Source organism: Triturus cristatus, chromosome 3_2 (assembly GCF_964204655.1).
Source record: "Triturus cristatus chromosome 3_2, aTriCri1.1, whole genome shotgun sequence".
Taxonomy (NCBI): Eukaryota; Metazoa; Chordata; class Amphibia; order Caudata; family Salamandridae; genus Triturus; species Triturus cristatus.
Genome location: NC_140584.1, coordinates 799,602,432 through 799,628,370, shown reverse-complemented (window position 1 = coordinate 799,628,370; position 25,939 = coordinate 799,602,432). Strand labels below are relative to the sequence as shown.

Genomic DNA, 25,939 nt, shown 5'->3' with positions numbered 1-25,939 from the left:
GATCACTGTACTCCTATTCAACAGGTGTTTTCATGGTCCAATAGGATAATACAATCGTGAGTCACGTGTTTTTGGTGTAGTAACACCAGAAAACCACCGCTTCTCGTCTTGTTTCTCGGCGTGTTACAATTGTATCCAGCCGGGCGTTTCAAGACACCTGTTGCGCACAGCAAGCACTCTCGCCTACAGTGTCTGGCTACTGTGTATGAATAGAAACTACAAGGCCCAGCATGCAAAGTGCTCCTGGCTAACCTACAATGATGCTCGTGGACAAGCATACCTATGTTTTTCAAAAGTAAATTGCTCGAGCTTTACTTTAATTTAGAATTCAATTTCTACTCGCCCCTGGGAATCATTGTGCAGGGCTAGTACCTCACAGGAGATGCTTATTCCACGTGGAATATACATTTGCAGAATATTCGTGAAATTGTTGCAAATCATGTTATTATTATTATTATTATTATTATTATTTAAAAAATTTATAGAGCGCGTAGTCACCCTGAGGTATCCCAGCGCTAGGGATCCCTACCTCTGTGGGTTGGGCGGCTGAGAGGGGGGGACGGCAGGTATCAGAAGGAGGAAAATTAAGATTGAGGGAACAGGTGAGCTTTGAGCCGTTTCCTGAAACGTAGGTAGTTGAGTTCTTTTCTCAGGTCTCGGGGGAGAGCGTTCCAGAGGCGAGCAGTGTGGACCGAGAAGCGTCTTCCACCCGAGCGGGCTTTCTTGAATCTAGGCATGATGATAAGGGACTCCTTGTCCGATCGCAGGGATCTTGGTGCTTTGTAAGATTTTATAAATTTTCTAAGAATCGGAGGGACTGTTATGTATTAACAGAAACCGCGAAAACTCTTTAGTAAATCTACGCTGGTTAGCGGATGTTTTTCAAAACATGAACACCAATTTAATGTTTCTGTACAGCACGTCACCCATCCTGTGTCCTCTCATCCGCTGAACATGTAGGATGCAAACTCACGTGTTCTTGCCACAACAACATTCGGAGACTTGATTGGCCAAGGTTCCGTAACCTCATGTGGTTTTGACTCTGGATGTGCTGTCCTCCCATTTTTTTTCGTCCCAATAGGTCCACAGCACCTCTTGCTGACATTAAACTGCGTTCACTCTCACACACTGGATCCAGGACAACTGTCAGGGACTGCATTCGGCCCCACACAGTAGACCCAGGACACCTAACAGGGAACTGCATTCATACTCTCACACTAGAACCAAGACACCTAACAGGGAACTGCATTCATACTCTCACACTAGAACCAGGACACCTAACAGGGAACTGCTTTCATACTCTCACACTAGAACCAGGACACCTAATGGGGAACTGCATTCATACTCTCACACTAGAACCAGGACACCTAATGGGGAACTGCATTCATACTCTCACACTAGAACCAGGACACCTAACAGGGAACTGCATTCATAGTCTCACACTAGACCCAAGACACCTAACAGGGAACTGCTTTCATACTCTCACACTAGAACCAAGACACCTAACAGGGAACTGCTTTTATACTCTCACACTTTAACCAGGACGCCTAACAGGGAACTGCATTCATACTCTCACACTAGAACCAGGACACCTAACAGGGAACTGCTTTCATACTCTCACACTAGAACCAGGACACCTAACAGGAAACTGCATTGATACTCTCACACTAGAACCAGGACACCTAACAGGGAACTGCTTTCATACTCTCACACTAGAACCAGGACACCTAACCGGGAGCTGCATTCATACTCTCACACTAGAACCAGGACACCTAACAGGGAACTGCTTTTATACTCTCACACTTTAACCAGGACGCCTAACAGGGAACTGCTTTCATACTCGCACTAGAACCAGGACACCTAACAGGGAACTGCATTCATACTCTCACACTAGAACCAGGACACCTAACAGGGAACTGCTTTCATACTCTCACACTAGAACCAGGACACCTAACAGGAAACTGCATTGATACTCTCACACTAGAACCAGGACACCTAACCGGGAGCTGCATTCATACTCTCACACTAGAACCAGGACACCTAACAGGGAACTGCTTTTATACTCTCACACTTTAACCAGGACGCCTAACAGGGAACTGCATTCATACTCTCACACTAGAACCAGGACACCTAACAGGGAACTGCTTTTATACTCTCACACTTTAACCAGGACGCCTAACAGGGAACTGCTTTCATACTCGCACTAGAACCAGGACACCTAACAGGGAACTGCATTCATACTCTCACACTAGAACCAGGACACCTAACAGGGAACTGCTTTCATACTCTCACACTAGAACCAGGACACCTAACAGGAAACTGCATTGATACTCTCACACTAGAACCAGGACACCTAACAGGGAACTGCTTTCATACTCTCACACTAGAACCAGGACACCTAACCGGGAGCTGCATTCATACTCTCACACTAGAACCAGGACACCTAACAGGGAACTGCTTTTATACTCTCACACTTTAACCAGGACGCCTAACAGGGAACTGCATTCATACTCTCACACTAGAACCAAGACACCTAACAGGGAACTGCTTTTATACTCTCACACTTTAACCAGGACGCCTAACAGGGAACTGCATTCATACTCTCACACTAGAACCAGGACACCTAACAGGGAACTGCTTTCATACTCTCACACTAGAACCAGGACACCTAACAGGAAACTGCATTGATACTCTCACACTAGAACCAGGACACCTAACAGGGAACTGCTTTCATACTCTCACACTAGAACCAGGACACCTAACCGGGAGCTGCATTCATACTCTCACACTAGAACCAGGACACCTAACAGGGAACTGCTTTCATACTCGCACTCAGTGGTGGCTGGTGACATTTGAAAGTGGTGAGGCGTAAAAAAAGGGTCTAAATGTGTTTTGTGTCATAGCGAGCCTGATTGACTAAAGGGGAACTGCAGGACCCTCACGCCAAGGAAATTTTGAAGAACAAAAAAAAAGGCCCAAAGGATGCAGGTTAAACCACATTTCAGAAAGCAAGAATATTTATAAAAGTAGGTAGGATATGTAGACTTGAAATAATTAAACACATTTAAAACTGTCCCATATCGTGCTTCATTCCTGCTTGCACCCGTGCCATCCATTTAGCCTGACTGCATTATTTTAAAAGAATAGGGAACATTGGCGTTAGCCGCCTGACCTTATTGCCAAAGAAAGATGAACTATATGTCACCTCGGATCTCCATTAGGGCCAAAGATTGGGTGGCGAAAACAGTGACCAAGTCTCCATAACCACACTCTCTCAGATGCATTGAATTAGTTATATAGCGCCACTCATACCAGTGCAGGGTGTCTGAGCACTTTGCATCACACGCATATTGCACACAGACATTCAATCATACATGTGTAAATCACTGTGTAGGAAATGTTACGTAAGCCAAAGGACTAAAAGTGTAGGAGTCACATGTCATCCATACTGGTAGGCAGCATAGTTTAAGAGTGCTTGGTGTGGAGAAGCACAAACTCAGAGTCGAAAAAGAAACAGCATAGTTGGGAGTTTTCTTTAATAATAAGAATCGATTTCTAGCCAAATTAACCCTTTTTGCAACATTGATCAATGTTCTGTACTTTGCAGAGTGTATGCAGTTCTAGGATGAAAGTTAATACCTCACTATTCTATATTAGGTCTTTAAATTATACATTGCAAGTAACCTGCTGATCTGTTTACATCTGTAATCTACATGGTACATTGATCAATGTTCTGTACTTTGCAGAGTGTATGCAGTTCTAGGATGAAAGTTAATACCTCACTATTCTATATTAGGACTTTAAATTATACATTGCAAGTAACCTGCTGATCTGTTTACATCTGTAATCTACATGGTACACGTTCTCTGCAGCAGGCATATTAACCCTCTGCACTAAGTTCACCTAAGTCAAAACCACAACTATACAAAATGCTGATCTCTCTCTCCAGGAAGATAATTAATCACACGAGTTATCTTGACATTTATGTGAGCCCTGGTAATTGCGGGTGAAAGAAACGCTGCAGCAGGTGCTTCAAAGGCATAATAAACTTTCAAACACGGCGCCCCCAGGATTCCAGCAGCCGGTGCGGTGGCACCGATCGCACCGCCCTAAAGCCGGCCCTGACTGGCATTGATACGGCACCGGAGGGTCTAAAATAGTAATGAATGTGCATAACTATTTTAGGTCTAAGGAGGGCCTAAAATAGTTTTGTATAAACGTTTGAATACTTGCCATCTACAAGTCATGAGAGACCTGAGCAGACCAGTACAAAACACCAAGTAACATTTTAACTCCTGTTTCAGTGTGGCTATCTGGGCCTCTCACGTTCCTTGAGTGCTTGAGGATATATTCCGACTCCAGCGCGGAGCATTCAGAAGTTAAATACCATAATTCACCCATGATTACAAACATAGCGTCTAGTAAATACAGCTCGGGCTGGAGGCGTTGTAAACCCGTAATTGCAGTGCAGCGCACAAGTACGGAGCAATCATATCTCACAGAGCTGCTATGTACCTTTGCATCTCCCCGTTACCCACTAATAGGAGTTATTATTAATTCTGGCGCTTGGAAAGTGAACGTGCTTTTCCATTTGTGGAGCCGAGCGGATAATCCAATGCGGAGACTTCCAGCCGGTCTGCCTTGGGCAACTCATACTTCTGTCAACAGTAACGGCCGGCATGGTGGGGGTCGTCACGGGGGGTGGAGGCGGGTGGGTAAATTAAAGAATATTATAAAACTTACCATCCTCGTCCTGCAACATCTTCTGGATGCGTTTCAACTCCCGCTCCGTCCTGCAACACCGCAGCTTCTGGATGCGTCCAAACTGCCGCTCCCGCCGTCGTCATGTCGTCATCAATGAAAGGCAGCCTCCCTGCCTCCGCTCTGCCAATCACAACGCTGAGGCGCAGTGGAGAGCGCCCCAGCCGGGACCATTTTCACTATGTAGAGTGGGCGCCGTGGGCGGTGCTGCTCGAGGGCATGGGGGGAGTGGCTTGCCCACTATTGTACATACGGACTGTTTGATCGGCCCAGGGGGGACCAAACAGTCCCTATGCACAACAGTGGGCAAGCCACTCCCCCCTACCCTCAAGCAGGACCGCCCACCCCCGATCAGGCACTTCTGCTTTCTCGCAGTGCGAGAAGGCAGAAACATAAATGGTAGTTATTACCATTTATGTTTCTGCCTTCTCGCACTGCGAGAAAGCAGGGGGCGGCGCCCAAACGCCCCTATGGAGGAGCCGCCACTGCTCGCACTAGAACCAGGACACCTAACAGGGAACTGCTTTCATACTCGCACTAGAACCAGGACACCTAACAGGGAACTGCTTTCATACTCTCACGCTAGAACCAGGACACCTAACAGGAAACTGCTTTCATACTCTCACGCTAGAAGCAGGACACCTAACAGGAAACTGCATTCATACTCTCACACTAGAACCAGGACACCTGTTGTTGAAGGAGGACTGCTTTCAGTGCCGTAGGAAGGGGGGTGCCGTGGGTGTGGCCACCCCGGGTGTCATCACTGAGGGGGGTGACACTGAGGGGGGTGACAAAATGGCAAAAATATGTGTAACTATCTTTTTTTTGCTTATTTTAATAATTTAAATGTGGGCGGGGGGGGTGGTGACAATATATTTTCCACACTGGGTACCACCTGACTTTGCTACGACACTGACTGCATTCATTCTTTCACACTCGATCCACAGCACCTACTGTTTGCAGGAAACTATTTACTCTCACACGCTCCATGACTACTCCTGTTGGCAGGAGACTACATTCACTCTCACACTAGATCCACAACACATGCTGCTGACACAATGCTGCATTGACTCGCACACTAGAGCCACAACACTTGATGCTGACAGGAAACTGCATTTACTCTCCCACACTAGATCCATGACACCTTTTGCTGACAGGAAACAGCCTAAACTTTCTCTGCAGCTGTTGCTGCATTCACTTTCACACTAGATGTATGACACCTGCTCATGGCAGGAAACTGCATTCTCTCACACACAACATCCACAAGACCTGTTGCTGATAAGGAACATCATTTACTTTCACATACCAGATCCACAATTCCTGTAGCTGCATTTGCTTTCACATGCTCTATCCATGACACCTGTTGCTAACAGGAAACGGCATTCACGTGTGCACACTAGGTGAACTACACCTGTTGCTGATGTGGAGCTGCATTGAATGTTGCACACTAAATCTACCATACCTGTTGCTAACAGGGAGCTGCATTTACTCTCACATAATAGATGCATGGCACCTGTTGCTGACAGGGAACTGCATAATCTCTCACACACTAGATCAAAGGGTACCCGTTTCTGACAGGATTCTGCATCAGCTCTCCCACACTAGATCCATGGTGCCTGTTTCTGATGGGCAACTGCTTCAACTCTCCCACACTAGATCCATGACCCATGTTGTCAGGGAACTGCATTAACTTTCACACACTACATCCATGACACCTATGATGGCAGAATATGCACCTGTGTATGTGTACCCTCTCCCACACTAGGTGAATGACACCTGTTGCTAGCAGAAAACTGCATTTTCCCTCGCAGACACGTTCTCAGAAACATTCTATTGCACTCGTTGCTGAGTAGAATCACTGCTTTTTGTGCAATTACTCCCACACACTAAATTCTTGGTGCCTCTTGGGGTTCTTGGCTGTACTTTCTCATCCATTGACAGTCCTATTACATGGCTCTCCACTAAGCCTGGGCGGAGTTAGTAGAGTTTTACTCTGCAGAACTCTATGAAGTGCCAGAAAAACTCTGCTGCGCCCTGCAGAGTCTGTTAAGTCGTGCTGCTCGCACTGATTTTTAGCGCTGGGAGTTTGCCACGTGCAGTAAAATCAGCGCAAACTGCACTATGCGTCACACAAGAGGGCGCTACTGCTTTCTACAGCACGAGTAGACATTTTACTACAGCGGCAGCTTCCCTAACGCAAATTGCAGATTTCTCAACACGAGCGGTCACGACCGGCCGCAACTGCCTGCGATGAGACATCTCGACGGGAGGAGGTCTAAGGTGTGATTTTTTTTTTTTTTTTTTTTTTTTTTCAGCGAGCGTTTGCCAACTTACCGTTGGCGAGCCGCTCGAGAGAAAAAACTCAGCCCCGCGTTACTTCGCAGAGTTTTTCGGAACTCTCCGCAGAGTGGGAAAAACTCTGCTGGTGGAGTGTAATTCTCCGCCCACCCTTACTATCCACTCACCCATGACACAGGTTGCCGGCAGGAAGTTCTCTTCTATATTCCTCTATTTTCTCAATTAGAACCCACAGCCCCTTTCGAAGAGAGGAAGTGTCCCTTTATGTAGTTGCTCTTTAATTCTCTAAATCTACGGCACATGATGCTGACAGAACGTGATTCTGTGTGCTGTACCTCCCCAGTGCTGGATTGCTGATTCTTGTTGCTGTTTCAGTGAATTCCTTCCCTCCCAAACATTTAATAAATTACACCTGTTGCTGGCAAGAAGAGGTTCTTTGGATGTATTTGATCTTACACTCTAGCTACAGAGAACTAGTTAACTATCTAGAAATGTGTGCATATGTGTGCTTTCCTTCTTATGTACGTCCAGGATATATTGCACCTTGCTGTTGCATGAATTTTTTTTCCCATCAATATCAATATTTGATCAATGATATTTTGTGGTGACAGGAAGTGGTTCTGTGTAAATGCATCTTCCATACTTGCTCATGTCCACTCATGCCTTCTCATTCAATCACTTGATCCATGTTGGTGAGGGGAAGGCCCTTTTTAGGTTGAGCCTGGGCAGCGCAGGCGCTGCTCTGCGAGGCATGCTGTATTAGAGTATGGACTTCAAGCCCCACCCACACTCCGCCCATATTTTTTATTGGCTTGTGTCTCTGCGTCCTTCGTAAACGCTGGCTTCTGATTCGTTAATAGGCTTGTTAGTCCCTTTTTAGTACTGCCTTATCTTCATTTGTAACCTCCCATGAGGACACCCCGTTTTACATGTGTTTTTGCTCGGTAGGCTTTAATTACAGCCTCCACACACTCTTTCGTTTAATCGTTTTCTCCTGCCTGCTGTTGGAGGCAGGACATGCTCTCTCACAACAATATATATATATATTTTTTTACATAGCACGGCACGCTGATAGTGGCGGCCGTGCCTTTGCTTTACTTGCTGCATCAAACGTGGACGCATGTTGTTGTTTATTTTTTTTTGTATTAATTTAATTCTTTAAAAAAAAAAAAAAGCCCCATGCCGCGCTTTCACTTTAATGGCAGCCACACCCTTTCTTTAGACACGGCTCGCCTAAATACAAGGTGCAGCATGAGCGTTTTTACAAACTAGCATTTGTAATGCAATATGTGTCACATTTATGAAACTCTCGTAGATGCGAGACCTATTGCATTGCAAATGCTTGTGAACGTGCATTGCAGACTGCATGCATGTGCGCCCGGTCCCCTGCTGGCGCAATGACACATGTTGCAGAGGAAAGGGCTCCTGTGAATGTCTTCCGTCAAACTACTTGCCCCATGACATGTTGATATGAAGTATCCTGAGTAGGTCTTCCATCTCATTGCTGGGTGCATGTGTGTGCGCATGTGCTACCTCTGTTAATCTCTAAGAAATATAGTTTGCTGACCGAAAGTATGCGTGTGTCTACCTTTACTCTTACTCACTGGAGCCATAATACATGTTGACCAGAATCACTCCATCCACTGTTCGATTTTGCTTCCACAAATTCGGAAACCGCCTGCTCACAATTGCTTAAATCACACATTCGGTGCAGGAGCACAGGCAGACCGCTGATTAGTAGTCTATGTTTTTATTATGCTATTTGATTTCATTCTTTAATAGTGCCTTTCTACGATAAACTGTTACCTTTTTACTCACTCCTGCAATAAACACTTTTTTGAGGCATTGAATGCGGTCATTGATCTGAAAATACTAGCCAGTGGCAATGTCTGGCAGAAGTTTTGCCCCAAGCACAACTAAGTTTTAACTAATTAGTGAAAAGTGTGTTTGTATTTTATTGCATGATGTTCAGCCTCTGGCCTGGTTTAGCATCTTTTATTTTGTAGCCATCTTCCTCTAAGTCTATGCAGCTAAGCCAGGAAAAGTGTTTTCTAACAACTTGCTCCATACTTTAAGGTCAAACAAATTTCACACTTGTTTAATTACCAATACGTTGAAAAGACATGTGGGAGTCTTACTGGTGGGCTATGGCACAAGCCCGGTACAACACTTGAATAACAGAAGCATTAGTGAGATGTCTTGTTGAAGTGTTTGTCATTAGTACAGATCAGAGATGGCACACATCTTTTAATTGCAGACGCCCGTAGGAACTTGAAATGGCTGACTGGATCATCATTAACACTGTCAACACTGAGGAACTTGGGGACAGTGAGGGAGCCTGAAGGATGAGCTTGCATTGATAGTGATGGATGACTGACTACAAAAATAAAGTTCAGAGTTCAAGGAATGCGCATTTTCATTTAAAATGGGGCTAATTGCATTTAATTCCAAATAAACAGAGGACGTGCTGTCAATGGGACATGAAAAGTGTATAAAACAGTAATTCCGTGAGATCCTAGTTTTGTAAGGTGTGTCTAAGACCTGTGCTCCATGTCCTTTTCTTTTTTAATTTTTTTTATAGCAAGCTCCTTGAGTGATTTTAGAGTGTGAATTTGTTGAACTATTCAATTTTGTGGTCTCTAACTTTTTGAGTTTATTTTGTTTTCCTTTTTTCGTTGCTCTCCATATTAACTTGCCTAATTGTGAAAGGAAAGCTGCATTCCACGCGCCTCTCAGCTGCCAGAGAATAAGTGGGTGTGCCGACACATGCGCTGCTCTCCAATTGTGGCTCACAAATATTCATGTCTTCATAATTGATTCCATGTGCTTGTCAACTTTCCAGCAGTCCAGATCAGGATTCTGAACACAGTGCAGCTAAGACCAAAGTAACAAAAGGCAGAGTTCATTCACCAGGCATGTCGTGTTCTTCTGCATTGCTGGCGACAGGAGAAGTGGAATGGTCCAGAAGTTCAGTTTTGGGTGTGTGATAAGTACTCCTTAGTGGTCCGTTAGTCGTTTCGGAGATGCATTGGCAAAATACATCTGCCACGCCGCTACCTAGAAATTGCGTCTTCTAGAGCTACAGCGGGGTTACAGTTGAATTCTGAGGTGGACACTTCAGATTTATGACTCGGTTACAGTGGAGTATTTACTGAAGTTCACCCACAAATACTCTGCAAAAAGATTTGCTTTAGTCTGACGTCCCTGGTACTTCGGAAGAATAACTTGCTTTTCCAGTTTCTTGCCTCGGATACAAGAGCTGTTTGGAGTTCATGCTTTGTTTGGAGTAAACTTCCACTGCTCCTAACCAGCCATCTCAACAGTGGAAGTGCTGTAAGGCACTTCTAGTTATATCATGACACGCAGCACCAAGCAAACACACATTGCAATAATGCCTTGCAGTAAATGGGGTTGCCATCCTATAACTAGATGTTTTCAAATTATGACACGTCATTGCGCATTGATCTCCTTGTAGAGCCTTCTTCGTCATTTTTGTCTTCCAGGTGTAACTTTGTCCAGAGGAGTTAGTCAACACACAGAGAGCAGTAAAGACAGCTGAGGGCGAGGCCTGATACAGGCGTGTTTGCGTGGCAGGAGTGTTGGCTCTAGCTAATATCCAACAACAACCATCATAGCCAGTGCTGACGTCCTGCTCGGTTTACTCAAGGTTGTCTGTCCTTATGTTGGCTGTAGCGCCTAGTTTGTAATGACTTTGTTTTTGTTGTAAGGTGATTTCGTTAAAAAAAATGCTATTTTAATTTTCGATGTCTGGATCAGAGTGGGCTGCTAGTTTTGCCCCCATTATTAGAATCAAAGTTCCCACACTGCGCAGGTTGATATAATCAATTTGAGGGTCTCTTCTTCACTCCGTTTTCGAAGGTAGCCTTCCAAAAGTTATGTACTGACAATGAGATAGAAGTCTTTGTTTTATTGAAACCTTTAGCGAAAAGTGAGAACCTCCAGTCAGTCAATTTTTTTTTATTGTATGGTTAATTAAAACCTCGACAGTATAATGCATTTAAAAGGCATGTTATACAAAGAAGGATAAAGGGAAAATAAAAGAAAAAAAAAATTGTGGGGCAATCTGACACAGGCAGACCTGTGATATCCAAAAACATGTTTTAACATCTACTACTGTTAGATTAGATGCGTTGCAGTTGTTAAAACTCAGTTGCAAGACAGTCAGATTACAAAGCGCATATTATCCATAGTGCAGAGAGTTGCCAGTCAGCAATGGTCTCTGGGCTTTGTTTTATTTGTTCTAAGAAGATCCTGCACTGCTTTAAAGAATTTACCTGTTCTTGCCAGTTTGAAGCGGACCATGGTGCAAAAAAAACAAGTTCATGGTATTGTTGCATGTTCTTATGCTGTGGGTAAAAAAAGTGGCTCTAAATATATTCACCGTAAGTGGACCAGCGTCGGGCAGCAACATAATAAGTATGTGAAAGTTTCAGATTTGTAGCCGCACAGCCTGCACTCGGCTGTATTGGAGAGGAGCGGCCATTTTGGATTGAACTCTTTGGTTTGAAATGCCAGCATCCACGCAGCCATCATTTGGGTTAGGGAGGCTTTCCCGATTGTGCAGTTAAGATATGGTTGTGCCTGGAAGCCAGCATGGCAGTCGTGGTTGTAAGAGACTGCCAGGACCTTTTGTGGTGGTGTGGACTTGATGTTTTCCATGTCTGCGATCTTCAAGAGGGATTTTCTGTTTTTTCAATATGCTTTTCACTTCTGTGTGTGTAAGTGATGTAGCATTTAGTGCGTCAGATCTATTTTGAGAGTGGCTGCTGCCGCTGTTAAGTAAGTGGACCAGGGACTATTTTTAGTTTTGAATATGTTCTGAAGGATACATTTCAGGGTGCAGGGCATGGTCAAGATGCATCTATAATAGTATTTTAGAAAGGTCCCCATGCTGGCCCATTTATTGCCCTACAGGCCAAATTTGAGTCTCACCAGAGATACCCTGGTGCAACAAGGCAACCTTAAATCTCTTTTGTAGACTTTTTGATGTACATTTTCCATAATGTTGATGAGTTGGCCCGGCAAGGCATCGCTGCCGTAAGTGATTGCAGATGGTAATACGGCCCTGAGCACTTCTCAAGTTGGGGCTGAAGTGGGGCTTTCGAGGGCAGAGTGCAGTTGGGGGCCAAGAGACCACTTACATTTTGTTTGCTTGCGCGTTTTCACGAATATCATCTTTGTTTTTGAGGCATTTACTGTCATCTTATTTGCCGTGTTGAATGTGTGAAGGGCGTTTAGGGCTCTCAGGATTCCTATTTTTGAGTTGTCAAGCAGGACAATGTCATCCGCATATTGCAATATCATGATCTTAGTTCCTATTTTTGGGGGAATTACACAGGCGTTGTTTAATCGCAGAGACAGGTCTGCTGTATATGGGTTAAACAGCATTGGAGCTAGGACGCATCCTTCCTTTAGCCCTTACTTAGTGTTGATCTTCCTGGTTAACGTGGTGTCTGAAAGCTTGACCCTCACCCAAGTTAATGAATACAATGATATGATGGCATTAAGCAGGTCGCTTGGGATACCCCGCACCTTGAGTTAGCTCCATAGAATGCCCCTATCCAACAGGTCGAACACCAACAAATAATCCACAAAGCATGTAAAAAGGGCTGAAGATTACTGGCTGTTCGCTTGGTGGACGAGGTAAGAAAGAGTGACTGTTATCTAGTGTGGAGGAGTTAGGTGCAAAGCATGTTTGCCAAATGGGATTATTTTGTTTTGTTGTTGCCCATGTCTCAAGGTCTTTTAAAATAGCAGAGGCATAGATCTTGGTCTCAATGTCTAATAAGGCAATCGGGCGGTAGTTTATGGGGTTCTGTCTGTCGCCCTTTTTAACAATTGGATGCAGTATTGATCCTCTCCAGCTGTTGGAACTTGATGGAACTTAAAACATGTGCTGAGTAGTGTAGAAAGTATTGCTGGCCATAGTGCGGAATCATCTTTGAACAGTTGGGTATAGAGCCCATTTGGGCATGGCGCACCTGACGCTCGTGTTTTACATACCACTTTTTGGATGTTATTAATCATATACTTAGGGACACAGCTGTTTAGGTCGCTGACGGAGTCTAAAATTTGGGAGAGAAAACTCTTGGTTGTTCGATATATAATTTTTTTACGTGCAAGGTCCACATAGCTTCAACGATCACATTACATCTAGTAGCATCCTGGTGTATTTTGTTTTAGATATGCCTCCATAGGTTGGCCTGATTGTGCTTGTTCATCAGTGTGTAAACGTATTGCCATTCCTTATCCCATTGCTGATTTTTCACCTGCCATACCAGTTGCTTGTGTTGTTTTATTGTGTCTTGAAGTTCCAGTTGCAACGCAGCTTTGATTAGTTGGTTCTGGGTTTTGTTGCTTGCCTTCATCAGCATACGGATGAGCTGTGAGCTAGTCAAAATCGATTCATTTTTGTTAGACGATTTCAACTGAAATCGCCCACGACCTGGGGGAGAATTCAGTAGTTTATGGATGCCCCTGGTTATAGATGCCCAATGGGTTAGTAGATATTCGCCGCCTAGGACCTGCAGGGACTGTCCAGTAGTTGCTTTCCATTAGGTTAATTTCTACAGATTGACCGGACCCCATTTCATTTTCCGGATTAAGAATGCAGATTCGTCATTGAGAGAGTTGCCCAGAACCTTATGGCCTTCGCGTTTAGAGGAGCTGAGTGGAAGATGATCGCTCTCATGTGAGGGAAGTACTACAAAGCTCTCGAGGTCTTCCATAAGATTTTCTGAGGCAAAAACATAGTCAATAGTGCTTATCCCCCCTGAAGGTTTTCAAAAACTGGAGTGATGGCTCAAAGTTATCAGCTGTGTTCTGGGTGGGCTTCAATGCATGTTTATTTAAGGTGTTTGTCTAGTTGTTTGCTTAAGGTATTTAAGTATGGGTAGCTGGTGGTGGTTGTTCCTAGATGTCAAAATCACCACAGATTATTATTCCATAGTTTACATCAGCACACAGAATTTGGTCCAAATTGTCACTCAGCTGGCTGTCTTTTAGCTTGCACCGAGCTGAAGCTGTTGAAATAGGCATTAATCAAAAGCATCCTAATTCGGTAGGCTGTTGCCTTAAGTCTCTCCAATGCGAGTACTTAAAGCATCTCGTCTTGAGTTGGAATTTTTGTTATCGTTCGTTTCAGTTTGAGATTAAGATAGATTGACAAGCCTCCCGATGACCTCCCAAAGATGTTTTTTTTTCTTTGCTGCTTGATGGAACCCTTGAAAAAGCCAGTGATTGTTAGTGGAGTTAATAGTCACATTTCTTGTAGATAGAGTACATCAGATGCCAGTATCAGTGATTTTACGGTTTCTGAATTTATTCGATTTGATAGCCCAGCCACATTCCATGTCAGAAGCATTATGAGGTTTTGTGTCTTTAGTGGACTCTTCTCGATGCTAGGAGTAGGCTGTTGCTTCTCTGGACAAGATATGTGGCACCCAGCTCCAGTCGGGTGTATGATCTTCCCTGATATGTCCTTTTGCGATTTTTCTGATGGGGACCCTTGTTGATGAGTAGGAGCAAGCTAAATATATATTTTCTGACGGTGAATGGCACTTAGGATACAATAGGGGTGAGCTTTTGAATTTGGCCGGTAGAATTTTTTTTTTAGTGGTGCTGGATATTTGGGCGCTAAGATCTTTGAGATTCCTATGCCCCATTCCTCAATAATAGGCTTACATTCCAGTATAGCTTCCGCCAGTGGATTTGTTTTGAATGTTAAGGCTGTGGCTTCCTTCCCGTTACTGCACTCCAGGGTAGATTTTGTCTCTACACTTAGGATATCCTCAGACTTAATTTTCAACTGGGCGGGGACGGCCTGAAACAGCCTTAATAAATTGGAGCTATTCATGGCTCCCCTCCGACAGGTAGTATGGAATGAGCACCAGCTTAGTCAGTTGGCCCTCGCCCGGACATTTTTCAGTTTGGCCTTCATTTCCCCCTAGTCCAAACTCACAATGTTCATTGGAGGTTGATCTAATCCTGTTGTGCAGAGTTGATGTTCCTTGTGGATCACCATTTTCTTTCACAGATGAGTTAACTTCCTACAGAGCTTCTATCGGCACCGAGCCGAATGAATGCTATGCCCTTTATGTACGGATGATCGACAATGAAGGTGGAAATAAGGGGCTTTGGAATAAGGTGAAACTTGAATTTTGCTTGAGTGGAGAGAGAGCTAGAGTCACAGTGCTGTGGGATAGGGGTGCAGTCAATTGCAATGATTCTGGTTCTTTTGTCTTGTTTCCTCTATTTCTGGGCAGAGTTTCCTCCTGGTCGTGCATAGTTGATTGTTGCATCCCCTCTAGGTGTGTTCCTGGCACAGTAAGTAATATTGCTGAGCTTTGTGCTATAATAGAGTTTGTGTTTGACTTAGATAGAGTGGGTGGTGAAGCCTGAGTTACATGGAGCGGGGGTGCAATCGATTGTGCAGGTTTTAATTTGTTCTTTTTTTTCCCACTGCCTTTGAACATCGGGTATATGCTGGGCAAGCTGTTGTCAGATGTATTTTGCTTAGGTGGCAGCTGGTTTGAGAAAGATTCTTTCTCGGCTTTACTTCTGGCCTTCTTTTGTCTTTCTTTTGCTCTTTTTGATAGGGCGTCAGACCATTGATTTTCTCCAGGTGTTGTTCTACCATTAAAATGATTGTGAAAGGTTTTATCCTTAACTTCTAGAACCAGTTCCTGCAGTAAGGGAGGTTGGGAGACTCCCTTAGTGTAGTTTCCTACCAGAGCGTGCGGAGAAGATTTTGAATGAACTTTCAATGATGATGCTGTTCCCGGCAGTGAGGGCATTCTTTAATCTCTCTGCCAGGGAGCTGACTCTTTTCTCTATTTTTAATATTGAGATAGCCCAAGCTTGAATTAAATCACGATTCAGTTGCAATTTGTCAGACTGCCATGTCAAGGCATTTAGTGCGGTGGCTAAAGTGGCATTTATAGAAGCCAATAGGTTGTCTTTGTCATTGTTGTTTTTAGTGTTTTTAGTGGTAGATGATATAAGGTTTTTCCAGGATACTCATGCTCCACTTGGAGCTATGATCTGGTAATGGCTGGAGCTCTTGCTGCTGAGTTGCTTCCTCAATCGCTATGATATTTATTTTGTTTAGGACCTTGCCACAAAGCGGGAGCCTCAAATAGGCCCTCCAGTCTTGTATTGTAAGTTTTTCAATTCCTTGCAAAAAAACTCAAAAGAGGAGGATTAAGGTACATTTTTGGTCAGTGCTTCTTCAGCTCTTAACTCAGAAAAATTCCAAGAGCAAGGAACAACTTTGTAGTTTTAAGAACCGGTTGCTCGCTCATTTAACATAAGTTTGATGTTATAAGTATGTCTTAGGATCAATTCCAAAATGAAAATTCAACTTCTCATTTCCATATTTTATTGTACATAGAATTTTTTTTGCATGGTGTATGAATCAAAAGCTTGGCACAGAATCTTCTAAATGGGTATACCTGTAAGCAAAGTCAGTATTCTGTAGGGGTTTTTAGATAGAACGATTCTACCATTGTATCGCCCCAAAGCATGTTGTAATCTGGGCATTCTTGACGTTTCAGGAATTTTCTTTCATGGTTAGTTTCTTGATATTGTGTTTTGTATTGTTTAGAGGTGAATCATATTTGATTCTGGCTTTCAATGAAAACAGAAGCTTGTTGGTTATATATAATGAGAAGTGGCAATGTTGTGTTCGATCATCTGGCATTTTGCTATTATTATAGGGGAAGAGCCTCATCGATTCTAGATTAAGAGATAAAAGAATAATACATTCTGCTGTCCCTGCAAACCTAATGGTATTCGTGTAACAACATGTGCCGAATGTGACCATTTCTCCATCGCGGTTAAATTGGACTCAATTATATTAAAATAATGCAGAATTTGGCACAAAAAAATACATACCATTTAAGAGTCAAATTAGATTGCAATGCGACTGTTGCCTTTAATACTTACTAGAAAGTAGTGAATTTGAGAACCTATTAGCATTTTCTAAAACACATGCACGTTGAATATGGTAAAATAATCAACATATGGTCACTCCCTTTGCATGTCAGAGCGAGTTGAATCTTGTTTGACTCAGAATGTAATGTGAAAAGGTAGTCAATGATGCCTTAATTAAGAAAGGTAAAGAGGTGACTTTTCTATTAGTGTAAATGGTTACAATCCATGCTACAGTGGACAGAATATAAGCTGACACTTCTAAAAGGAAAACACAGTTTACAGCAGAATCTTGCAAGAAGTTGTCAACTGTAATTCTAGAGAATGATTCACTCTGCTCCTGGAAGATGGTCACACTTGTTCTGCAGAGGACACAATGTGTCCTAATTTGATTAATTCAGAAAAATACTGGTTGAAGGTTTTGAGTTCGCTTTCTAGTGAGGCAGGCATGCTTCATGAACTTGCTAGTTACCACATCAACCGCCTGAGTGCGAGGTTTGGCATCACTACATCAGTGCTTTAAATGGGCCGGTACTCACCGGTACTGAGTACCGGCACTTCCGATTTTTTTTTGCCCTCAGTACCGGCACTTCTCTGTAGCCAGTGAGAGTACCGGTACCCTGATCCATAGCACGGCAGGCGCAGGATAGGTTTCTCCTCCAGGGCAGATTTCGCTCTGCTTCAGAGGAGCATGTAATTATGTGTAATGGGTTAATCTATTTTATTGCCATAAACGCATTTCTCGTATGTTTTGACATGTGCTGCAACTGTTACAGAAGTCATTAGGTACGATCCTATATTGCTCGTCGCCCTGCCCCTAGACCCGCCCACTTGCCACGCCTCTATTCTAATGAGTACCTGCACTTATTTTTTCCCATTTAAGGCACTGACTACAATTATATTTTGTATGCACCTGGCCCTGATGAAAACAGCCATTTAAAACTTAAACTCGAATATTAGGCCTCCGCATTCACTCTGATCATCAATACCATTTAAAAGACTAGCGGTTGTATGGTGGATGGGGAGTATTGTGGTCTTAACCCAAAAGAAGGTAGACAAAGGTGAGCCTGCTACCTAATGTTTAATTTCCTTTCTAGGCTGCCCTGGTAAAGTGAAAGGGTTCTTCCAAAGTGGTGCAACATCCAGATAGGATGTAAAATGACATGAAATGAAATGATGGCATAGGCCTTCCCCAATTAATGTGTAAAACCAAATCAATTGAAAGTCTAAACTAGAAGTAATTGAAACTATATATGATGCACAGCAACTGACACAGTGGCAAAAAAATGCAAAACAATTCAGTTTAATGCACAGTCAGACAGATAGAAGATGCAGCACCAACATGCCCATGGCTTGGGGTGTCCGGTTTGTGTATTCTTTACCACGTGCAATCATCTCCCACTGCTGCATGAATTCAAACTCTAATAGGAGAAATGATACAGAATATGAATAAAATGTAGATGAAAATTGTTTTAGTGTGAAGTTTTAAGGTGTTTTAAAGAACAAAAATGTCTGCCCCCCCCCCTCCACCCCCCCCCGCCCCCCAAACAGCATCTTATGAATGATGTGGGAAAGATTGTGCCTAGGGCATAATCCCTTATAAATTGCTTGTACACTTCAAAATGAAGATAACCTATTGTGATTCGGATGTATCAATAGAGTTTAATCATCAGTGTTACCTGACTTATCCCGATTAACTCTTGTCTGGTAGCATGATGAATATAGCTTTAAAATTAGAATTACATTTGACAAGTTAGTTGTACAGTTATACTCCAAAGTTACAGCTCCCCGTGTGTACTGAGGAGAACAATAACACAATTCAAGGGTTCAAGGCAGTAAGTCCCAACAAACCAGGTTTTTGAGTAATGAAGAGTGAGCATAGAGTCTATCAGTGCAGTCTTACCAAGGTAGTTGTGCAGAAGAAATCTGTTGGAGCTACAGAGTCACAAGACACAGTAGTGGACAATCGGTCACACATCTCTGGGCACTGAGGTCTTTCCCTCTGTCAGCCTGGTTATGTTTAAGGAATGCTCGGACATCTTTCTGTTAGTGAATCGTAGATATTCCTTATTGCTAAGAAGCCAGTTACGTTCAGACAGCAGGCGCCATGCATAGGGGCCTTGCAGATTTAAATGAAAAACCTTGCAGGGCACAGGGCTGAGATGGAAGTTTCTGCAAATCAAGTAGGCTGATCGTGATTTCTGATTGACGTCTGCTTCTACCACTGTGTGTGTCTCATAGTCTGATGAGGTTTCACTCTGATATCCTGTACTTTAAAGTATTTTCTCCTCCTCTTCACATCCCTGGACGTGTGTTAAACTAATTTATAAATATAACATATTATTCTGCCAACACTGGGCAAACCTCCATTAAAATGCATTGTTTCCGCATCTAAGTTGAGTTGGCCATCAAATTCGAGCAGTAGAAATAGACATCTGTAGCTCAAAGACGTACATGGAAATTGAGTCAAAGTTTCATTGATTATTTGCAGTTGCATGATTCTGTTCAAATGAATAATAACTGCCTTGTTCATTATCTCAAGGGCAAGATTATGGCACTGATGTCTAAGACAGTATGATCGGTGATGTATGCATTATCAGTTTAAACAAATGACCAATTCTTGCTCCGACATTGTGATCATGAACATATTTCTAAATGATCAGCTTTTGCTTTTAATACATGTATTTAACAGTAGAATTCTGCAGAAGAAAAAGTGAATGACCAATGTGTATATTGAGCACGGTTCACATGAATGGTGACTTTCAGTGGCTATTTTACGGTGCAGTGAGAATTAGTCACAAATAGAAAACACGAAAAAATTTATGAACGCAAGATGATGACCACTGTGTAGTATTAGCCAGCAACTAATTAGTAATTTGCTACAGGCAGGTATTGGTATCTCCAGTGCTGTATTGTAGTAGTCTACTCTGAGATGTCAACAAATGTGTATCGGGCAAGTTGAGAAAAAAAATCTTTGCTCCCTTGGTCTTCATCATAGGGCAGAAATATATTGTTTTGCCATTATATACCACTGTAGGTCAAGGAATTTCTATTGCTCTTGACTAATGTTTGTAAGTTCAAAAGCTGTGTCATACAGTGAGGAGGTATCTGTGATCATTTCAGTACAGAATTACATGGCATGTTTCTCATCACTGTATGACAGCGTGGCTCTTGGTGCAGCAGCTCAGAAGACTTGACAGACACAATTTCATGTTCCAGAATCCAGGAATAACCAGCCACCTCTGTTCCTGGCTGGGAGTCATCTATTGATGCCAGAAGTCTACCACTTCTAAATATAATGGTTGTCTGAGGACAAGTCACCTAAAATGTAATATACCAAACCATCAAATGATTATGAAAGTTAAAGGAAATCAGCCCATCAGTGGAAGTTCCCTGAACAAGGCTTGCAATGTTCATCCCCCCTCTACAGACTACTCATCCCAAAACGACTTCTCTCCCAGCATCGTGTTGGAGTGGTTGACTACTGCATTACACAATTACCACTTGATGAGATACAGGAGGTATTTAGGAAGGACACCCTTGTTCTATAAAAGAAAAAAGAGTGAAGTGCATTTCATGGGTGGCCATTTTTATCAACATGTCTATCTTCATTGCAATTTTAATTTAAAATAGTAGGCTTATTGGTTGTTTCCTCATTAAATGTACTATTGCAATCTTGTAGTATTCTCGTAGCTCAATTTCATCCTAATTTAAAATCTTATGTGGTGTATCCTGATGTGCAGTGTGTTGGCCTCTGAAGGGTTAATGTGTCTGCATGGGTGTAATCATACTGATTCTCCTGCAGGACAAACATTTCCGGTAAACCACCAGTAATGTCCCATTGTGTACATCTTTGTGACAGATTATTTTTCCCTACTTCGAAAATTTGGGATACCGAAATTTCAAAGGTGGCATACACAGGCCTCTGCATGTCATAAATTAAGCAAAATGTAAGGCCTTTACAGAATAAGGGTTTCCCTTTCATCTTGAATATATCTTCACTGTTTCACCAACCTAATGGATAGTAAGCATTTGGAAAAACTGTCCCATTTACTAAATCACACAACACAGGTGGTGAACTTCCTAAAAATCAAGAATAAATTAACTTGGTACGCAGGTTTGATAAATTGAGTTGTCCCCTGTTTAGAAGACTTGATCATGAACAGTCTAGATTCATCAGATAATTGAACATCTCTGTTCATTGGGTGTCATAAATTGTTCAGTAAATCTTGTCAATAAGCAAATAGTAATTTGAGGAAAATGTATCATAGGATAAAAACACACGTTGATGTTCAGTGTCTCCAAGAGTCCAAATTGCTACAGCTTCGGGAACATTTTTCATAGTACCTGGATGGCACCCATGTGGGGTAAATCGCATTTTACAAATACTTAGAAATTATCTTTCATGAAATTTTGAGCTGTTCTGATCACATAGATGTGCAGGTTCAGGACACAATATGGAAAATTGAAAAATTCAGTTTAGATTTCAGTGGCCTTTCCATACAATCCCTAATAATAGATTCTATGAACAAATTTCTCCCCTCTGGCCCCTAGGGTCTGGATGGGGCAGATTTATTTGCTTTAAATAACAAAGGCTTGTGGAGTGCCTTGGATAAATGTGCACAGAAATGCATATTGAATCTCCTAACGAGTACAGTGATCCAAGCAGTAAGACTTTAGTTCAATCTCACTTCTTGGTACAATTTGGCTATCGTGCATTCCATAAGAGATCCCCACTCATGTTCACTCAAAGAGCGTAATAAACTCTCAGAACTGTGTTGGGAGTAAGCTTCAAAGAAGTGAATGTAAGTGGGCTTCCACAGCAGTAATGCAGATACTAGTACCGAAGCACCTTATGCCCAGTTATTTGAGAGTCCACTACTTGCCCAGTTTCCCTCAAAACTAGAAATGAAAACTCTATACTCTCAAATCTCGAGTATATCTCCCAATTACCAGGCCGAAAAATGAGAACAGATACATTTGAATTCAGATTGGAGCAGATTTCTGTATTTTGATCCCAGGAATGCCATCGAGAATACGACAGAACAATACAAAATGTGGGTGTATTTTGAACGTTAAATGTACAGGCTCTGTATTTTGTTAGGTGGCTTTATATTTATGGCTCTGAGCTGCAAAATTTTAAAACCGTTATTTGTAGAATATAGAACAATATCTCGTCCTCCAGGAGTGAGCCTCCTAGTAGACGTGCAACGCATGGATGTAACTGTTGGTTCTGATCGCTTCTTCACCTCTGAGAAGGAACAGCCGGTGTTAACTTGATTTTACTGCAATGTTTACCCTACCTTTATTGTTTAATACACAATGGCCTCAAAAAACATTATTTGATATTCTTAGTTCTACTCCAAGATGGAGCTTTTGCAATGAATCATTCCAGTAAGCATCCCAGGCAGAAGTGATCCAGTGTGATCAAGAAATGCACGCTTTGGTTAAATGAGTAATAACTTTTCAGAAATCAAATAATGCACTTTAAAAATCTAGTATAAGAAAGGATTTGAGATGAACAATCCGAACACATTTCTAGGGACTGCGAATACACGGGATTTGCATCATGGGAGTCGGAGGAAGAGAAAGATTGAACAGTGAACATTCACAATGAATTACACCATGGTCCGACAAGCCTACAGCCCATGGTGATTGGTTTTAAATGAAGGAATCTTAAGCAATTATCGTATTAAGGATATTACCATGACAACGGGTACCAGTTCATGAAAAAAGTGCTCATGATTAAAGGTACAGCATACAAGAGAGCAGGTTGGCATACACTTCATGTCAAAGTCTTACCTTTAATTGTATTAATGGACAGATACTCTTGTGCCCAAATGTTTACATGGCCGTGTTTTCGCTAGTTATGGTGAGTGAACATTAAGAACCCAATGACCAGTTGTTCACATTTCTCTGCCTAGACTACTATTTCAATGTTAAGTACTGTACATTTTGTCCCAAAATAGAAGTTGCAAAGATGCTGCACAGAAATACATGACTAGATAGGCACATCTGAGATACGAAGATGCAATTTGGTAAGCAATTACACATGAGAGCCTAAAGTTTGAAACATAAGAATCCACTTTCATATAAATCCCAGGGGTTGACAGAGCAGGAATTAATTTATTCAGCAAGAGTCATAGTTAATTGGATGCCTTTTTTAGGTTCCGCCTGAGACTGCACAGTCACTTACATGACATTTTGTAATCTAAAAGTGGATTGCAGACTGCCCATTGCCCACAATTCGTTGGCATCCTTTTCGCTCATTTGGAACATGGACTGAGTTCTGATTGTTTCATTTTGGTTAGGGTTCTTCTGCTGTTCGCGCTATGATTGAAGTACTCTTTCTGTCTTTCTTTTTCCCCCCCGTCGTTGTCTATGTTGCTTTTTCTATCCTACCCTCATGTTGTTTTGTTGCTTCTTCTCTCCCACTTCTCACACTCCCATTGTCTGCGTTGCTTGAAATTAGTCCATCCTGCTTGTTGCCCGTCCTGCATGTTCTCCTACCACCCTCCATTGTCCATTCTGCTTGTTCCCCTCCTACCCTCACCATTGTCTGTCCTGCTTGTTCCCTCTTACTCTCCCCTTGTCCATCTTGAGTAGGCGCGACTTCTTGGCTTTGCCAATGCTTGTTTTAAACTGAGTTACAGTTTCTGAGTGAGAAGGACCCAAATAGAGAGGGCTAGGCAGATGGCCATTTGGAATCGGGATCTGAGGTTGGAATTGAGGAACAGAAACATGTACATGAGTCAGTTGTAGAACATGAAGGGTGGCTCTCAGAGGGGCAGTGTAACTGAATGTTGAATAATGTACAGATAGGAAAATTGTGGCTCTTTTGAGGTACCAAAATAAACTAACTGGGGAGATCAAGGAAGCAGTTAGAATAGTAGTCAAGTTTGCTCAGTATCAGAATATTGATGATTTTTTTGCTTTGTAGAATGTGAAAGTTGAGGGCAAATTTTTCATATGTTGCAGTTTGTTGCAAGTCTGTACTATGTCGTAGCCATTTTGTTGTTTTGTTTATAGAAATAAAGCTTACTATTTGAAATTTGGTTTTCTCTAAGCAACAATGTGCTGGATAGGCGCTTTTTAACATGGCACCTAGTAAGGAGACCTGCAGTGCCGGGGGAGTTGCCACAGTGGAGGCTTCATTCGCAGCACAGGGGCCCTGGCCAGTTAGTTTAAATGACCCCATTAGAATAGCTCGCATTCATTTTTGTTTTTTTTTGCTTCTGTGATTGACTTAAACTACCTAGTTACAGTTTCTGTTTACTACAATGAAACATATCTTAATAGCTTGAGTTAGAATAACGCATTTGTTTTGAGAGTTTTATATAGGACGAACTGGACCCGAAGGTATTGGAGCACTTTACATGAGCACCAGTTGTGTTACAGACTGACACATTAATTTTCGTTAGGCAGTGAGAGATAAAGTGGCCGATTAGGATGTCGGTCGGAAAGCCTCTTACTGCAGTTCGGAGGCTTTCCAACCAACATCCTTGGTTTAAACTCCAACCACCTAATTACAAAGAAGGTGGTCGGAGTTTAAACTGGCCGGTCATTCCGCGTGGCTTCTGACGGTCTTAGGCTGTTCATAATCCCTTGTTGACGGTGTTTAGCAGGGCCTCCATCCCTCAGTAGTCTCCGGTTGGGGGCCTGTCCCCCCTCTGTAAATCCCTACACCATATGGCAGGCACCATGAGATGCCTGCCATGCAGTGCAGGGACTCGCAGAAACTCCCATTTCTCAATGGGAGCTTCTGCTGTGCCAACCGTAGTATAAGCTTCCATAGAGAAATGGATGGTGCGATTGCATCGTAATAGGGGATGTGGGACCGCAGACCTATGGTCGGTCGGTTCTCAGACCAAGACAATGTCTGGCGGACTTTGTAATATGCTGCAAGTGATTTGTCCAGAATCTCAGGATGTTGAGCATCCCTGCTGAGACACGAACCTGGTTCCCCAGAATGGAGGTTGACCGCTCTAGCCGTTGGGCCAGATTGTGGACGTTTACTGCCCTGACTTAGTTTTCTGTGCTAGAGCGCTTTGCCCCAGGCAAATTGTTTTGCAAATTTGGGTTCTATAAGCAGTCTTCGAGGAGTCTTTGATTCTGACTGAGGATAACATAAAAATTCAGTTAGTTGTGAATCAGTAAATACATGAATGCATTCGTTAATATATTCAAAGCAATCCAAAGTCATATAAATAAAGAAAAACTATAATAAAGTTGTCACAAAACGTCAGGCATGATCAGTTCTCCCATAACGAAAGCATAATACTCCGCTAAGTCTGGGAAAGGTTCCTTTAGGACGTAAGGAAAAGGGGTTCTGCTGTACAGAAAGTGAAAGAGAATACGCCTATGGTTCAAGCAAAGAACATTTTGGAGAATCTTCTACACTGAAGTAACTTAAATCACACAATGGTCAACTGATACACCTATGTGATTCCCAGATGAAGCACCAATCAGGTTAAGGCTCAAACTGATAACTACATTCATTATTTTCTCAAGCTACTACACAGGTAGGCTTCTTTTACCCTCCTTTGGACTTTATCTGCAGCATGATGAGATACATTTGGTACGAGCAATACTCTGCAGGTGTGGATTAGCATTTTCTACAAGAATTGCATAAAGAAAACATCTCACATGGCAACATAAAGCAAAAGATTCATAATTTGAGATTTTTGATTCAGTTTCTCCCGCAATAAAGAAAGATACATGACATGGAATAAGATTGCAACCAGGTGGTATTTTTTTTTTAATGTAGCATAAATTAGCTATGGACGATCAAAACGTGAAAAATAAACAATCCGTGCATTTGCATGTTGCATGCTGTTGTTTGTATTAGTGCAAATCATTTAAACCTGTTTGTGCTTTCCATGGCTACATTGAAGAAAAGCTCGACAGTCAATGAAAATACATTGTGCGC

The 25,939-nt window shown here is 42.5% G+C and overlaps 1 protein-coding gene across 1 annotated transcript in view; it reads left to right on the top strand.

Moving 5' to 3' along the window:
- PARD3B (par-3 family cell polarity regulator beta) overlaps nt 1–25,939 on the top strand; it is a 2,086,630-nt gene that overhangs the window by 1,007 nt on the left and 2,059,684 nt on the right. The gene's annotated exons all lie outside the window — the stretch shown is intronic.